This window comes from Hyperolius riggenbachi, chromosome 5 (genome assembly GCF_040937935.1).
Source record: "Hyperolius riggenbachi isolate aHypRig1 chromosome 5, aHypRig1.pri, whole genome shotgun sequence".
NCBI lineage: Eukaryota > Metazoa > Chordata > Amphibia > Anura > Hyperoliidae > Hyperolius > Hyperolius riggenbachi.
Window position 1 is genome coordinate 418,740,417 of NC_090650.1, and position 13,555 is coordinate 418,753,971.

The window sequence follows — 13,555 nt, forward strand, 5'->3', positions numbered from 1 at the left end:
TGGAGGACCCCACAGGAACTACTGGATTAGGTAAGACAGTGCTGCTACACCGTTAATTACAAGGGGGAAGCAGAGATACAAGAGGGGGAGTGGAGAAACGGGGAAAGTGGGGGGAGACACATGTAGGGAATCCCCAACGTGGCAGCAGGTCGGCGGTTCGTATTGGCGGGCATTGGTAAGCCGGGGATTCCATGCATTTTCTCCAGTTTTTTTAGGGGAGAAAAAGTGTGTCTTATACGGCGGGAAATATGGCCATTTGAAAACATATTTTTCCTCAAGAGTCTGTTTATAGTTGTGATAAACATTTTAGCCTAAAAAGAAAGGGGAAAAAAAAAACAACAGAGATCAAACAAGGACACAAAAGAAATAAAAATATTTGGAAAAGGATGCAAGGATCTTTTGTTATCGCTAACTTGCGAGTCACTGGTCATTAGCGAGAAGCAAAGTTCACCGTAATCAGTATCACAGGTGTAAATTTTTCGCATCTGAGTCTGAAAAAAAAGAAAGAAAATACAGCAGATTAGTTGGTTCCAGCCCCAGGGAAACGGTCCACATTTTACAACGAGAGAGATTGCCGAGACATAAAAAGTTCTTTGTTCATGGAGGGAATGACAGGAAGCGACAAGGTTTGGCTCTGATAAGCCCAATCACCTGCTCCAATTCACATGTTTAAGAAAGGTGTAAACACTCGTAAAACAGTTACCCGCCGCGTGTTATCACACTTGTGAAACGCTCTGCCGCTCATCATCACAGGCAACTCAAAGTTGTTGTTTTTTTATATATTATTGTTTTTAAACGTGTATGCACTGTTAATGCCCCTCTTACCCATAGATTCCAACTGTCCCTCCTTCGGAGTGACAGTCCCTCTTTGGGATCCCAATCCTTCTGTCCCTCTTTCTCCCTTATGTTTCCCTCTGATGCACAGATCAGTGTAAATATATACATTTTTCTACTGAAAAATGGGTTTAATTGATTCTTAACTTGAAATAGCTCTCAGCTGTCCCTCTTTTGGAGGGACAGTCCAATCTTTAAGAACCAAATCTCTCTATATGACTATTTGTATTTTTCTGTGTTTGACTCTAAACTTTACTCTAAACCAGGGGTCAGGAATCTTTTTGGCCGAGAGAGCCATAAACGCCACATATTTTAAAATGTAATTCTGTGAGAGTCATACAATATTTTTCAAACTGGGATAGTGTGCATGTGCAGCAGAGGCACATCCCTGTTGCCATGGTGATGTGTATACAGTTGATCCCCCAGGCAGCGGAAGTGTCAGACAAGTCTTCAGCTTCTCTTGGGTTTCAGCAACTTCAGCAATATCCCTGAGAGCCAGACAGGAGGAATACCGACTAACAGCTTGTACAATTAGCTAGCTGACTTGGGGGTTGAAGCACTTTGTAGGACGAGATCCCTGCACTTTGGCCCAATAGGCTGCCTGTCAAGTGACAGGCAGCCTATTGGGCCAATGAAAGTGCAGGAATCTCGTCCTACAAAGTCACTGGACCTGGCAGGGTCCAGGGTGGGACAACCGGAGCGGCTGTTAGTTTTGGGAGGAGCGCAAGTAAGTTAGTAGTGCATGCTACAGCAGTAACGTGCCTACTTTGAAAATGTTACTTGCGCTGCCACACTAAGCTGTGCTGCTTGAGCAGTGTAGCTTAGTGAATCCACCCTTATTGATTTGTCTGTGAGCCAGATGTAGCCATCAAAAGAGCCACATCTGGCTCCCGAGCTATAGGTTCCCTACCCCTGCTCTAAACCTTTAAATTGATGCATTCCTTATTTACAATTGTTGTGTGGTATGGATCATAAAATTACATATTTTGCTTATGGATTCTTTGTGGTATGCATGACTAAGCATGTGGCAAGGGCGTGTCTGGAGGTGTGGCAAAGGCATGTCCTTCTTTCTTATCTCAGAAAGTTGGGAGGTATGTTTAGAGTCTATTAAACACACGTTTTTACCCAGATCTGTACATGAGTCCTTAATTTAGCTCCCAAAGAGGGACAGTAGAGAGCTATGGTTTGTGTATCCACAATCCCCTATAAATGTGGCAATCTCTTGGGCAGACTGCCATGTTTATAAAACAGGATGGTACAAAAGTTAGTATTGTTTCAGCTGAAATGATGCTATTTACTGGTGTTCGGCTGATCGTCATCTTTAAAGAGACTCTGTAACAAAAAAAAAAGTTCCCTGGGGTGTACTTACTTTGGGAGGGGGAAGCCACAGGGTCCCAATGAGGCTTCCCCCACCCTAGTAGCTGCAGGCAATCCATCGCTGACTCCCCCGAAGAGTCCCGCAATCCTAGCTCGACAAGCCTGCTAAGGCTTATATTTACCTCCCCTGGCTTCAGTGGGGGCGCTGTTGCAGCTCTCAGAATGGAGATAGGCAGAAATAGCCGATCTCCGTCAGGGCCGCTCTACTACACAGGCGCAGGAGACTTGTGCCTGTGCAGTAGAGCGGACCGACAGCGATCGGCTATTTCCGCCTATCTCTGAGCGGAGAGCCGATACTGCGCCTGCGCTGGAGGCGGGAAGGTAAATATTTACATCCCCACTATTCGGAGGGGCACAGCGAGACCGCCGTGAGACACAGGAGGACGGGGGAAGCCTCGGTAGGATCCGGAGGCTTCCCCCACCCGAGGCGAGTACCACCCAGGGGAACTTTTTAAAGTTACAGGTTTTCTTTAAACACAGGCCCCCGTGAGCGTGGGAACGGCCCTGGAACCGGCATACAGCCTGCGAGCCACAGCCTCAGTCAGACAGGTATTTAGCTTGACAACGGACACCTTACAACATGAATGAATGTGGAATCGGTAGAACAGCTGTGCGATTGTTAATAAATTAAGGACTTTGCTGTACTCCCAAAGATAACAGCTGCTGCATGAGACGCGTGACAGGTCCACTTTCACAGGTCGTCTTTTACATCTAGCTGCCGGCAAAACACTTCAGAAACATAATTAAAAGTTTAAGGGGAGAAGCATTTCTTCTGTTGACATAATTCCCGTCAGGTGAAGCCGGCAGATGGGAGGCAGGTGAGGCGGCCGCAGAATGTACGGACAGCAGTATGTGAATGTCTCTGTGCGTCTCGCCATATGCTGTCAGGCCTGTCACTACTGGAAGGTCAGGGGACTGTGACATGCCGCCACTGAATGATTAGTGTGGCTGTTCGGCTTGTGTAGTAAGCCCTGTAGGCGTTCACATGAGAAACCTGGGCCTAAGAGCTTACACTCCATCAGTCAGGTGGGAGGCTCGGATTATCTCTGCTGTGTAAGCAACATTTCCGATCCAATGAAATGGTCTGATTGTCTGAGAACTGGAACTGCCTTCTGCTGCACACTGTGGGGAAAAACACCTAACACTAATTCTATTCTACTAATCTAGTAACTTAAAGCGGATCCGAGATGAAAAACGAACTATAACAAGTAACTTATCTATATATATTATCTAAAGTTTAGATAGTTTACACAGCAAATCTAGCTGCAAACAGCTTTAAAAGTTTATGATTATTTATTCCTGTGATACAATGAGGGCAGCCATGTTCTGTTTGTGACATTGTCACAGGCTGAGGGCTGCAGATGCTATCAGCTTGCCTGTGTGTAAATTCAGTCCCCTCTCCTCCTCCCTCCCTCTGCTTCTGAAATCTCTGGCTAGTAACCTCCTCCTCCTCCTGCCCAGACTGAGCTCCCATAAGCCCTCGCTACAGTGCCAAGGCACAAACGCTGTGGGTGAGGCTTGTTTAGTTTATAGGGAATTGGAGTATTAAAACAAAACAAAAAATTATTTGGCTTGAGGAATGCCCTATAAACTATATGAAAGGAACACAAATATGCAATGAGTAAAAGTTTATCTCGCATCCACTTTAAGGAAATCTTAAAGAAGAACTCCAGTGAAAATAATGTAATAAAAAAAGGTGCTTAATTTTTACAAGAATTATGTATAAATGATGTAGTCAGTGTTTGCCCATTGTAAAATCTTTCCTCTTCCTGATCTACATTCTGGCATTGATCACATGGTGACATTTTTACTTCTGGCAGGGGATGTCACTGAAAGGAGATGCTGCTGGAATTTTTGGCAGTTGGAAACAACTTATTTCCCACAATGCAACAAGGCTCCCACAGTGTGATGACAGAACCATGGTCCTGACATCACACTGTGGGAGGGGTTTCACCACAATATCAGCCATACAGACCCCCCTGATGAACTATTAGAGGAAAGGTATAGATTTCTCATGTAAAAGGGGGTATCAGCTACTGATTGGGGTGAAGTTCAATTATTGGTTACGGTTTCTCTTTAAAGCGGTATCGTCACCATAAAAATCAAATTTCAACAGCAACTGGTCTGAGTGTATTAAGTGATAAAGATGCTAATCCTGCATTCAAAACTTGCAAAACTTTTTCTGCTGTTATGGTTTGTAGTTATCACATACTATAGGAGCACTGGCCCTAGTGCCAGACAGTGGCACAGAGTTGAATGCTGGGAGTTATTTTTATCTATAATATATTACTCCTCTTCCATTTATTTCCCTGCCTAGCTGCTTATCAGAAACACCCTCTGATCACTTCTGTTTACAAGCAAGGCTGAGGTGACTCAGCAATTGGAGGATAAGACAGTGTAGTTCCTAGTATACACCTCAGTGGGCGTGTCTGAAGACTCTGGGAGGAGGGCAGCTAATGAATACACAATGAGCAAGAGAAGGGAGGGAGGAAAACAAGAGTCAGGGAGGATATGATTTAAGCATTAGCTTGGCAAGATGGGCACTGCCTAGAATAGGATTTTCTGCTTTTCCTTTATAAAATTCACAGGAATCATTACGTGGATAGCACAATACATCTGTTATGTAAGTAGAAGTAGTATTTATCTACTTATATATGTGTTTTTTATTTCTAGGTTAGCATGGGTGTCGCTTGTTCTTTAAAGGGAAGGTTCAGGGTAACCTTTAAAAAAATAAAAATCCATATCCACTTACCTGGGGCTTCCTCCAGCCCGTGGCAGGCAGGAGGTGCCCTTGCCGCCGCTCCAGAGGCTTCCGGTCATCTTCGGTGGCCGACCCGACCTGGCCAGGCCGGCTGCCAGGTCGGGCTCTTCTGCGCTCCAAGGACGGGCTCTTCTGCGTCCCACGCAGGCGCGCTGACGTCATCGGACGTCCTCCGGGCTGTACTGCGCAGGCGCAGTAGTTCTGCGCCTGCGCAGTAAAGCCCGGAGGACGTCCGATGACGTCAGCGCGCCCGCGTGGGACGCAGAAGAGCCCGTCCTTGGAGCGCAGAAGAGCCCGACCTGGCAGCCGGCCTGGCCAGGTCGGGTCGGCCACCGAAGATGACCGGAAGCCTCTGGAGCGGCGGCAAGGGCACCTCCTGCCTGCCACGGGCTGGAGGAAGCCCCAGGTAAGTGGATATGGATTTTTATTTTTTTAAAGGTTTCCCTGAACCTTCCCTTTAAAGAGGAACTTTAACCAAGAATTGAACTTCATCCCAATCAGCAACTGATATCCCCTTTTCCCACAAGAAATCTTTACCATTTCTCTAATAGATCATCAGGGGGTCCGTATGGCTGATATTGTGGTGAAACCCCTCTCACAGGCATACGTATTAGTACGACGTGGGTGAGTTGGGCACCGGGCGAGTGGAATGACGGCTCTCCCTGCTGCCGCAAAACTCCCAGCAGTGTTAAATAATATTACCCCTCCGAGCCGTAGCAACTTGGAGGGAGGTCTAATTCGAGGTTCCGCGATCACTGGAACCCCAAATTACTCTTAAGCGCCCCACACAGCATAAAATTGCTGCTATGGGGCATCTGGTTTCGGCGACTAGCTCGAAGTGCCAAAACCACCTGCTTCGTCCCACAGTGTGATGTCATGACCATGGTCCTGACAGTTTGCTGTCTGTGAACCTCGTTGCATTGTGGTAAATAATGGCTTTTTCCAACTGCCAAGCAATCAGTATCTCCCTTTATGCAGAACTCTCAGTAATGAACATTCTGTACAGATTACCTGGCAGAGCTAAAGATGTCACCACCAGTGATACATTTCAGAATGTAAATCAGGGAGAGGAAAGATTTTACAATGGACAAACACTGACTAAATCATTTATACATTTATACATAATTTATAAATGAATATTGTAAAAAAAAATAAGCAATTTTATTAATTACTGTATATACTTGCATATAAGCCGGCCCACGTATAAGCCGAGGTACCCACTTTTCCCTCAGAAACCAAGAAAAAGTGAATGACTCACATAAGCCCCCTCCCCAGTATAGCCCACTCCACAGTAGCCAGATGTGTCAGCACCTGTCCCCAAAGCCAGATGTGCCACAAAGATGATAGTTGTGTCTCAAGATGCCACTAGATGGGGTCATAGACATGAGACACAGTAAATGTCACAGAAAGAATTCCTGATCATTGCACCTCTGACATGTTGCTTGCACGCTCCACTCTACAAGCCGGGGACACAGTTAGTCTTCAGCAGCACACTCTGCACACCATGTTGCAGGGGATGGGGGGACACAGACACAGCAGGGAGCCAGCTGGTAAGAGCAGGATCGCTAGTGCACAATCCTTACGCTCCTCTACCAGTAACAAAACCTGCTCCACCATCCGTTCTGCTCCACTGACTCACATATAAGCCGTGGGGGTAACTTTTCAGCACATTTTTTGTGCAGAAAAATTAGGCTTATATGCGAGTATATATACAGTTTGTCATTTTCACTCTTTCTCTTTAACCTCCTTGGCGGTATGAAAAATACCGCCAGGAGTGAGCGCAGCAGTTTTTTAAAAAAATTTTTTTTTTTTAATCATGTAGCGAGCCGAGGGCTCGCTACATGATAGCCGCTGCTGAGCGGCATCCCCCCGCCCGCTTCGATCGCCTTCGGCGATCTCCGATCAGGAAATCCCGTTCATAGAACGGGATTTCCTGGAGGGCTTCCCCCGTCGCCATGGCGACGGGGCGGGATGACGTCACCGACGTCATTGACGTCGGGACGTCATTGGGAGTCCCGGGCCACCCCTCGGCGCTGCCTGGCACTGATTGGCCAGGCAGCGCTGGGGTCTGGGGGGGGGGGGGGGGCCGCGCGCCGCAGCAAATAGCGGCGATCGGGCGGGGGCCGGCGGCGATCAGAGTGCTGGCGCAGCTAGCAAAGTGCTAGCTGCGTCCAGCAAAAAAAAAATTATGAAAATCGGCCCAGCAGGGCCTGAGCGGCACCCTCCGGCGGCTTACCCCGTGTCACACACGGGGTTACCGCCAGGGAGGTTAAAGGACCACTCCAGTGAAAAAAGTTAAAATCTGATAGAACTGACAGATTTTGGACTAGTCCAATTCCTCATGGGGGATTTTTCAAGGTTTTCTTTGTTTTCAAAAGCATTCCCTGAATGGCAGTTGCTAAGTTTAACTGGCAAAATAGTGTGCAAGTGAGTAGGGAGGATGGCTGGTATCTTACTGTCTTGACAGTTAAACTGCCTTTAAGGGAATGCTTCAAAAATCAAAGAAACCCCTGAGAATCCCCCATGAGGAGATGGACTAGTCCAAAACCTGTCGATTCTGCCAGATTTTAACTGCTTACTTTTTTTGCTGGAGTGTTTTTTTAAGTAACATGTGGCATGATGAGATGAACATGGGTATGTACAGTGCCTAGCACACAAATAACTAGGCTGTGTTCCTTTTCTTCTGCCTGAAAAAGACAATATTTAACTCCAGTCAGTACCCAGTTGGGACTAAAGTGTCCCTCACTGATAAGGAAATACAGCCATGAAATACTTTCCTGGCAAAGAACTGGGCTTCTGAGAGCAGGGAATAGATAAAAAAGGTCAATAATTCATAGATTTTAGCACTCTTAAGGGGCTCATACACTGGTCGATTTCAGCCATCGACCGATCGATTCTATAGAATAGACTTATCAATCGATTCTATCAAATTCCCTATTTGATCGATTTGCGGACGATTTCGATCGATTTGATCTATCTGACAGGATGGAAAATCTAGGTTGATCTGCTGCTGGCAGCAGATCGTTGGCCTATAGAGTTGCATTAGATCTAATGGCCCAATAATGCATTTAGATCGATTTCCAATAGATTTCATTCTGAAATCTATTGGAAATCTGTTCTTTGTAACGATTGGGGAATTATTTGCGTGGTCAGCGCACAGGACGCACGCCGACACTGCGGAAATCCTCCACAAGCGTGTAATTTGTCAGAACCCAGCTTGGGTGCGATGCACCTGTAGAGGGCAATTCCCACCGGCAGATGTAGCTGTGGAGTGCAGATAAACACAGCCTCTGCACGGCCACAGATGCCAGATGGGAATTGTACGTGTTGAAGCAATGCAGGGCAAGATAGCCCTTAAAGGGGAACTTCAGCCTAAACAAACATACTGTCATCAAGTTACATTAGTTATGTTAATTAGAATAGATAGGTAATATAATCTCTTACCCACCCTGTTTTAAAAAAAACAGGCAAATGTTTGTGATTCATGGGGGCTGCCATCTTTGTCATGGGAGCAGCTATCTTTTTGGTTGAAAGGAGGTGACAAGGAGCAGGAGACACAGTTCCAACTGTCCTGTGTCCTGATTACGCCTCCCAGCTGCACACACTAGGCTTCAAATGTCAAATTCAAAATGTAAAAAAAAAAAAAAATCACCAAAACAGCAGAACGAGAACAACAAAATCACAAATCCCATCATGCTTTGCACAGCATCAGGGGAAAAAAGCCCGGGCAGTTTTCTTCTGTGCAGCTAAAAATGAGGCTTGTATAAGAGAAACAAAGTTCTGATGCTGTGAAACTGTTAAAGAAACACCAGGCCTTTTCAGTGCTGCTGAGTTGATTTTTAGTCTGGAGGTTCACTTTAAAGAGAGAGAGCACAGAGACAGAATGTATGTGTGTCCACCAATCTAGTCGCCACCCAGCGACGGTGAACACACAACGGAACCGAAGTGGGAACGCAATCGCAAGAGTGGCAATTGCCAAAAGTGACACAAGACCGAATCAAAGAGCACAGAGACAGAATGTATGTGTGTCCACCAATCTAGTCGCCACCCAGCGACGGTGAACACACAACAACAGAACCGAAGTGGGAACGCAATCGCAAGAGTGCCAATTGCCAAAAGTGACACAAGACCGAACTAGACTGAGCGCAAGTGTAGAGAAAGAGCACAGAGACAGAATGTATGTGTGTCCACCAATCTAAGAACAAGTTCATGAACGCTCTACCCCCATTGTAACACATACCAGTCGGTGCAGGATCTAGAGAGCCAGTCCTTAAAGTGATCCTTAAGTCAACTGTAAAAAATGAGATTTACTCACCTGGGGCTTCCCTCAGCCCCCAGCAGCCGATCGGTGCCCTCGCAGCTCCGCTCCGATGTCCCAGGACCCGCCGGCGAGCACTTCCGGTTTGGCCGTTACCGGCCGACAGGCATGGGAACTCGAGTGATTCTTCGCGTTCCCAGCATGTATATCGCCCCCTATGCTGCTATTGTGGCCTCCTGGAAAGGGAGGGGTGTTGCTACACATGGAATGGGAGGGGCACTGCTGCACATGGAATGGGAGGGGCACTGCTGCACATGGAATGGGAGGGGCACTGCTACACATGGAATGGGAGGGGCATTGCTGCTCATGGAATGGGCGCTGCTGCACATGGAATGGGAGGGGCACTGCTGCACATGGAATGGGAAGGGCACTGCTGCACATGGAATGGGAGGTGCGCTGCTGCACATACAATGGGAGGGGCAGTGCTGCACATGGAATGGGAGGGGCATTGCTGCACATGGAATGGGAGGGGCGCTGCTGCACATGGAATGGGAGGGGCGTTGCTGCACATACAATGGGAGGGGCAGTGCTGCACATGGAATGGGAGGGGGATTGCTGCACATGGAATGGGAGGGGCGCTGCTGCACATGGAATGGGAGGGGCATTACTGCACATGGAATGGGAGGGGCGCTGCTGCACATGAGAGCGGAGCCACAAAATACTTGGCCTAAGTATAAATCAGGCCCGTGTTTCCCAGCAGGCAGTACACAAATGCTCGGTTATTTATAATGAATGCAGCGCCGGCGGTTCCAGATGACTGCGCTGTGTCGGGTCGGCCCCTTGGCTTTCTTGCAGCATCGCTGTTCAGAGGTTTTGCTATAAACAGACTCGTGAATTTAAACAGCGTCTCCTCACAGAGGTGGGAGAAGCGGGGTCACCAGCGGCAGCCAGGAGAGGCCGAACCTTATTAGGGAATGTTTCTCGGCAGCATCAAAGCAAGCAGCGGAGGAGACGGGGAATTCATGGTGAAATCATTCACAACACAGGCTCAGGCCTCTGATTACAGCCCAGTTCCAAAGAACTTTGCTGAGGACAGTTCATCTGTAATCTGGTAACATAACGTAACCCCAACGTAACGTCAGAAGGAAAAAAACGAGTCAGGTCCAGCGGGGAATTTGGGGGCACCTGAAAATTTGTGTTTTTACCGGGGGAGGGTAGGTTCCGTACAGTGGCAGTGGCAGGTAGGGATACTCATTCAGATTCCGCGGAAATTTAATTTCCGCATTTCCGATCGGAAATTGCATTTCCACATTGGAAATCGATAATACAAGTGTGGATTTTTGTGGAAATTTCCACCGACTTTGACATTGATTTTCTCGAAAACGACAAGGTGTTTTTGAAAGATTTTTTTTTCTCTTGTTCCAACACTTCTGCTTAACATACCCTAAAAATTTGGTGTTTCTGGCACCTATGGGGGCTTTCACTAAAGTTGGCGGCCATTGACTGTAATGTAAAATGCGGAAAATCCGTATTACCGATATGCGGTATGCCGCCGACTTTAGAGGTTAATAGCAAAGCCCCCATAGGTGCTAGAAACATTTTCTAGAATTGTTTTTTCAAAAAGACCTTGTAGTTTTTGAGAAAATGGCTTTTAAAGTCAGTGGAAATTTCTGCGAAAATCCGCATCGGAATGCAGAAATCGGTAGCGGAAAGCGGAATTGGTAATGGTAATCAGCAATGTCGGAAAGCGAATTCTCAGCGGAAACGGAAATTGGCAATTCCGACCATCCCAAAGTGGGGGGGGGGGGGGGGGGGGGGTTGTTAAAGAAGAACTTTAACCCAGAATCGAACCTTATTTATCCCAATCAGTAGCTGGTACCCCCCCCTCCGACGAGAAATCTTTACCTCAAATAGATCATCACAGCGATCTGTATTGCTGAAACCCCTCCCACAGTGTGATGTCATGACCATGTTCCTGGCAGTTTCCTGTCTGTGAACCTCTCTACATTGTGGGAAATAACGGCTGTTTCCAACTGCCAAGCAAAGCAAGCAGCATCTCCCTCTGTGCATAGAACTCTCAGTAATGAACATTCCGTATAGATCACCTGACAGAACTAAAGATGTCACCACCTGTGATAAATTTAAAGAGGAACTCCAGTGAAAATAATGTAGTAAAAAAAGTGCTTCATTTTTTACCATAATTATGTATAAATGATTTAGTCAGTGTTTGCTCATTGTAAAATCTTTCCTCTCCCAGATTCACATTCTGACATGTATTACATGGTGACATTTTTACTGTGGGCAGGTTATGTAGCTGTTTCTAGCTGTTCTGGCTTTACAGACAGCTGTAAACAGCCATTTCCTGTCTGTGAACATTGTTACATTGTGGCAGTTTGCCCAGGGTACCGCGGTACCCAGAGCTTCTTGTGGGAGGGGTTTCAGCACAAAATCAGTCATACAGTGCCCCCGATGGTCTGTTTGTGAAAATCATTATATTTCTCATGTAAAAGGGGGTATCAGCTACTGATTGGGATAAAGTTCAATTCTAGGTTGGAGTTTCTCTTTAAGAATGTAAATCAGGCATCAATTGAAATAGCGGCAATGAGGGGTACCTTATATACTTGTATATAAGCCTAATTTTTCAGTACAAAAATTTGCTGAAAAGTTACCCCCTTGGCTTATATGCGAGTCAGTGGAGCAGAACGGATGGTGGAGCAGGTTTTGTTACTGGCAGAGGAGTGTAAGGATTGTGCACTAGTGATCCTGCTCTTGCCAGCTGGCCTCCATCCCCTGCAACATGGTGTGCAGAATGCGCTGCGCATGACTACCTGTGTCGCCTGGCTTGTGGAGTGGCGCGTTCAAGCAACGTGTCAGGGGTGCAATGATTGAGGATTCTTCCTGTGTGGCAATGGCTGTGTCTCACATATATGACGCCATCTAGTGGCATCTTGAGACACAGCTGTATCATAGTTGGGGCACATCTGGCCATGGGGAGGGGGGCTGACTTGTTGTTAGGGCACATCTAGCTACTGTGAAGGGTGGTATTAGTGAGGGCTTATACCCGAGTCAATCACTTTTTCCTGGTTTCTGTGCAGGGCTGTGGATTTAGAGTTGGAGTCGAGGAGTCGGTGCAATTTTGGGCAGCCGGAGTCAGAGTCATTAATTTCATAAACTGAGGAGTCGGAGTCGGGAGTCGGATGATTTTTGCACAAAATTCACAGCCCTGTTAAGTATTAGACTAAGGAGTCGGAGTCGAGGAGTCGGAGCCATTTCCGGAGACGGAGTCGGAGTCGTGGTTTCATAAACTGAGGAGTAGGAGTTGGAAGATTTTTGTACCGACTCCACAGCCCTGTTTCTGTGGGGAAAGTGGTTACCTCGGCTTATACACGGGTCGGCTTATATGCGAGTATATACAGTAATTTGGGCACCCTCTACTATTTATTGGGTGCTGTAGGCACCCAAATTTCCCCTCAATACCCCTATTTCACTGGGCGCACAAATGACCACTGCTAGCGGGCGCACAAATTTCATACTACCATTTTCTACATCAAGGGGAATGTATAATTTGCCTCTATACCACTTTAGGATTGCTTTAAGGCTGGTTTCACAGTAGGACGTTGCGTTTTAGGGGACGTTATGGTCGCATAACGTGCCCCTAACGCAACGCCTGGTGCTCTCTGATGTGGACGTCAGAGTGAGCCGCGTTGTGCAGCTCACTCTGGCGTCCGTGATGCGTACTCTTGGACACATGCGGCATCACGTGGTCCCGCCCTGTCAATCGCCGCACAGAGCGGCCGCTCCAGGAAGTAAACACTGCACGTCACTGAGTGCAGTGAATATTAATTAGCCATGTGCCTGGCCGCTCTCCGCTCCTCCTCAACGTTACTGAGCATCTGCTTATAAAGTACTGCATGCAGTACGTTGTCTTATGGCGCAGCGTTACTAAGTAACGCAACGTGGGCACTGTGAACAGCCCATTGATTTTTCATTGCTGTGCGGTGGGGTGCGTTACAGGCTGCTCTAACATGCGCCTGTAACGTCCCACTGTGAAACCAGCCTTAAAGGACAACTGAAGCAAGAGTGATATGGAGGCTGCCATATTTATTCCCTTTTAAGCAATACCGGTTGCCTGGCTGCCCCGGCTGATCCTCTGCCTCTAATAATTTTTGCTATAGCCCCTGAACAAGCATGCAGTAGATCAAGCGTTTCTGGCATTATTGTCAGATCTGATAAGATTAGCTGCATGCTTGTTACTGGTGTGATTCAGACACTACTGTAGCAAAATAGATCAGCAGGGCAGCCAGGCAACCAGTATTGTTTAAAAA

The 13,555-nt window shown here is 47.1% G+C and overlaps 1 long non-coding RNA gene across 1 annotated transcript in view; it reads right to left on the reverse strand.

Moving 5' to 3' along the window:
• Positions 1-373: 373 nt before the first annotated feature.
• The window catches only part of LOC137517880 (uncharacterized), a 69,661-nt gene continuing 56,479 nt past the window's right edge, over positions 374-13,555 (reverse strand). The window contains exon 4 of the long non-coding RNA XR_011020701.1: positions 374-491. This is a non-coding gene — a long non-coding RNA (uncharacterized lncRNA). The remainder of the gene's footprint in view (positions 492-13,555) is intronic.